The sequence below is a fragment of the Adiantum capillus-veneris genome, chromosome 8, assembly GCF_014529385.1.
Source record: "Adiantum capillus-veneris isolate H3 chromosome 8, ASM1452938v2, whole genome shotgun sequence".
In the NCBI taxonomy this organism is placed as follows: Eukaryota; Viridiplantae; Streptophyta; class Polypodiopsida; order Polypodiales; family Pteridaceae; genus Adiantum; species Adiantum capillus-veneris.
Window position 1 is genome coordinate 158,312,603 of NC_140938.1, and position 5,108 is coordinate 158,317,710.

Sequence of the window (5,108 nt, forward strand, 5' to 3'; positions counted from 1 at the left end):
ATGAGCATACGTTAGCAAGAAGTAATCATTTAGAAGATTTATTTTCTATACTCAAAGTTTCTTACAATAGTGCTAAGCATCATTAGGAGAAATATGAACCTTGCATGGGCCTTGTAAGGAATCCTAAATTTTAGGGATTAAGGCTAATGTTGTGTGGGGGTTAGGGGGCAAGGGCATTGAAGAAGGTAGTTTTGAGTAGGCTTTTCTAGCCTTTTTTTTAGACAAATGTAGGATGTGGACCTAAAGGGTTGCTTTCTCTCACTAGCTTTTTTTAAAGTGAAGGAAGCATAGGGGTGTGTCCACATCAGCAATTCCGTGGGTCAAAAAGAGTCAAAATTTGTCTTTTTTTAAAAATTTTCATTTTTATTTGTTTTTTACTTAAAACTCCCTCCCAACATATATACATATCCAAAAATCATTTTTTGACCCATTTTTTAACCCACAAGCTTAGAAAGTCCATTTTTTCAAAAATCTTTTCCCCCAAAAAGTAATAAACATTTTGTTCTCTCATCCTCCTCCCTCCTCTCTCCCTCTCCCTCTCCCTCTCCTCTCCCTCTCTGCCCCTACCTTCCTCCTCCTCCCCTCCCTCCCTCCTCTCCTCCCATCCTGCTCGGCCTCTCTACCCTTCCCCCTCTATCTTTTCATCATTTGCTTCCTCACGCAACAGCTTCCATGGTGCTCACGGACATCACAAATGGTTTGCTTCCACCACCACGTACTCCGCACACCAAAAGCATACATATTCGCTTACCCACGACATTTGCATCGAAGACCACTAGTGAAGGTGATCAAAGGTCATCACAGGAACGTCGCACCGCTTGTGAGACCAATGTTGACATTTGGGTGGATGGCCATTTGTACCCTTACGATCCTATAAGCCACTTCCATCCACCGTTTAATAGCCTTTCCACATTTCTTCAATTTCTTGGGAGGGGAGAAGTAGGCTTGTTAGGCTATTGCAAGCGGCTGTGTATGGGTGCAGGTGCTTCTTTGCATATGTGGATGCACGAATGTCAAGCTCTTCACCTCAAGACGACGGCATTACAAGAGAGTGTTGCCTCTTCGGAGAGGGTAGTTAAAAGTCTTGAACAACAAATGCAAGAAAAGGAGTCCCACATCCAGAAGCTTACCAACACCATCACATACTTGAAAGAAACACCCCTTGGTGCAAGGGAACGCAAACGCCCGTATTCATCCATTGAAACTCTTGCACATTCCGGAGGAGCACGCAAACGACGAGTTACAGCCACAAGGTGATTTGGTCTTTACTTGCATGCTGCATTCTTACTTCACACTATTTTCTAACATTTATGTTTATTTGTTGCTAGAAACTTCATCTAGGAGGCATGCGGTGGAACAAGCCAAGATAATCGAGTCAACCTTCTCACTAGTTGTCTCAATACCGAGGACGTTATTTCTATCTTACAATCACCTGGAGGTAAGCACATTAAGGATGCAGTCACCAAGGACCTTATGCATAAATTAAGAAATGTGGTTAATGATGATGACGTTCTACAAGCTTGTGATGAGGCTGGAATCAGCACCAAAGCCTATCAGGCTATTTTTCAACTCCTAAAGGATGCCCTCAAAGAACATGGCATTGTGGAAAACCTATTTCCTGTTCCTCACAAGGTCAAGCTCGCAAAGAAGGCCACAAACGAAGATGTGTTCTCCCGCATTGGGACATACCTACACATTGAGGACACAATGTCAACTTCCCTTTATGCTTCGTGCGCAACAAAGACAAGGGGAAAAGGTAAGAAACAATCCATAAGACCTTCGAATAAGGGCTTTCCTTACACAATGTGGAACAATATTTTCGTGGATCTTAGAAGGCTTCAAGAAGCCATGCTTAGATTTTACGAGTTACCTGAAGAAGGTGACACACTTTACTTTTTTCTTTGGTATTATTCTTTTCATAGAAGCTGAAGTTTAAGGTCTTAGCACTATTTATTTTGTAGTGCTTGGCACAAAAGTCGCTTTTGTGCTGAAACTTGATGAGTGTCAAATAGCAAAAGGCCGAAGGTTAGAGAGGCTAAGTGTCACTCTAATGAACGAGGCCCTTCTGCAAACCAAGCGAAGGGATTCAGTCGAGCCATATCCCACCCTATCTTTTAGCGTGCAATCAGAGAAAGACATTTGGTGGTTGGGTGCTATTGAGGTGCCCAAAGAGACCAATGGAGTACTTTCGTGGATTTTTGAGAGAACTCCATGGATCAGAGAAGTAATACACTCCCAAATTGCAGGTCAGAAGTTGGAGATTGAGGGCTTTGGTAGTTATGATGTGGAGTGGCACTTAGGTGGGGATTTGAAGACCATAAATTGTTTGCTTGGCTGCAAACAAGGGGCTTCTTCTCTCATGCCTTGTCCATTTTGCACTCGAGGGTACAAACCTAATGGACAAAAATCACATAAGAGCACTGCAAAGGCCAGTTACATGCTTCCATGGCAAGGGCATGGAGAACAAGGGTTAGATTGTCATGATGTCGGAGATGAAGGTAGAGAATGGGAAGCGTCTATTCTGAGATGTCCCATGCTCAATGCCCCAGACCGTGATCAAAAGGACCACACTTGGAATCCAATCTTTCGATTTCCTCTATCGAATGTACATTTTTGTACATTACACGCATTCATGCAAATTTTTGATAGGCTATTGAAGCTCCACATTGACTATGCTTTCACAATGAAACCGTTGGAAAAGTCCCAGGAAGCGATCGAAAGAGTGGAGGTACTCTTGAATTCCATTGGCTGTCACGGTGGAAATGTGTCTATAGTTGCTGCAAAGAACACACGGGAGGCCCATGAAATTGCTCAACAAGTGTCAATGAGTGGACAAAAAGCTAGACACTTTTTGAAGAAAGTTTCCCAAGAAAAGCCAAGTCGATATGATGCTCAAAGCAGCTCCAACCAGCAGGTAGGTAAACTTTGGGAGCTTTGGAAGGAGTTATGCAAAGCTACTACTGACAATGATTCAAATGGCGAGCTTGCAAACAAGCGCAAGCAAGTTTGGGCCCATTTTGATAAAATGGTCAAGCTTATGAGCCTTAACAGCACAACAAAAGAACAATGACAATCATTTCATGAAGCTTTGGCGGATTTTACCAAGGTCTTCACCCTTTCTTGGGGTGAAAATAACATCACACATTACATGGTAAGTCATTCATGGTGTATTCATTACAAGGGATTGTTTTTATTTACTAATGTGGATCGTTTGCTCATGTGAACAACATATCTTGTTTGCGCATGGTGCATTTTTTATGCACAAGTATGGATTGCTTGAAATTTTTAGCACTCAAGGCATGGAGAAGTCCCATTATCGAGCAAGGGGAGTGTACTTCAAAAATACTCGACATGGTGGTGGAATGGTGCAATCCAATTATTTGGAGGAGATGTTCAACTGGTTTTTTCGCACAACATTTGCTCGTAAGCTCACAATGGAGCGTGCGCGACAATCCAAGATTGCTATTGAAGTGCGCAAATAGAGTCGTCAAGAGTATAGCAACAAGTGGCAAATGTCGCAAGGTCCCACCAAGCATGCTGCATGGCGGCAATGCAGAGTGCGACAAGGATCAAAGTGGATACTGCGCGAGTCACTAAACGTGAACGCAGGGTCCAACTCTTAGCGACATATTTATTTAAAAAATAATACTTCTTTTAAAAAAATTAGTGTGAACAGAGCCCTTTTTAAATGGGCCCTTATAAATATTGCATGCTCTCATAAATCACTCATTTCTTAAGAACAGGTGAGCTCTTACCAACAAAATGGCGCGCACCAAACAAACCGCGAAAGAGCATCCGCCTGCCAACAAAAACACCCTCCAAGGATGTGAGAAGCCGTCATGGCTTAAAGGCACAAGAAAACGGCCACGAACACCTGGCCGTTCCAGGAACTCTTCTGGTAGTGGGCATGGTGGTAGGGCACGAGAGTCATCAAGGACTGTTGAATCTCCACCTCCTCAAGATATAACACCTAGAAAGAGAATAAAGCAACGTGCCTAGCGCTGGAGAGAAGCAGAGGACCAGCAAACATCAGAGTTGGATAGGGAGCAACCGTTGCGCCCCCAATCACAAGCAGGACCATCCAGGACTTGGGTGGTCAATACAGACACCGAATCAGAGAGTGAGCCACCATGGCTACGAGAAAAAATACCGCGCACACACCGGGTGGCCGTTGGGGGGAAGACATTGCCTCAAGGCAAGGGAGCTCTCCCCACACGACAAGATCGGCAACCAAGGGAAGAGGAAGAATCAGAACAGGCTGCAGAACCAGTCCCTAAGCATGTAAACAGACGCAAGTCTAAGTTTTTCAAGAAGCCTTCACGCCGCCCGCCAGCAAATGTGCAAGTGCCCCCAAGACAACCGCAGCGGCGCCGAAAAATAGCAAGGGCATTTGCAGAAATCCGCCACTACCCGAAGACGACAGAGCTCTTGATTCGACGCGCCCCCTTTGCTCGCACTGTGAATGAAGTGCTTCAAAGCTATGGAAATCAGTATAGAATGCAAGCAATAGCGCTACAGGCTATTCAAGAAGCTGCAGAGGCCCACATCATTTCAGTGTCGGAAGATACCAACCTATGTGCCATTCATGCAAAGCGAGTGACAATACAGCCAAAAGATATGCAGCTTGCACGACGATTGCGACGAGACTTCGAGCATTAGCCGAAGTTACCCCTCTTTTTGTATTGCACACCCTTATCTTTGTAATGATTTGACTTTCCAATGACAATATGATCAACAGTTGTGTCTACTCTGTCTATTATCTTTGTAATTTCAAGTTCTGTATGTAATTGTAGTCAATTTCAGTAAATTTGTGCATTTTAAGTACCCTTAGGGGTAGATAAGCCTACAAGGGGCAGAAAAAGGCCTGGCCACAAGGGCGCGCAAATGGCCCATCCAAAACTGATGGATGGGCCATTTGCGCGCCCTTGTAGCCAGGCCTTTTTCTGCCCCTTGTAGGCTTATCTACCCCCAAGGGTAGATAAGCCATTTGCGCGCCCTTGTAGCCAGGCCTTTTTCTGCCCCTTGTAGGCTTATCTACCCCCAAGGGTACTTAAAATAGCCAAATTTACTAAAACCTATTGGTTTTGCATCAATATTTTATATGGATC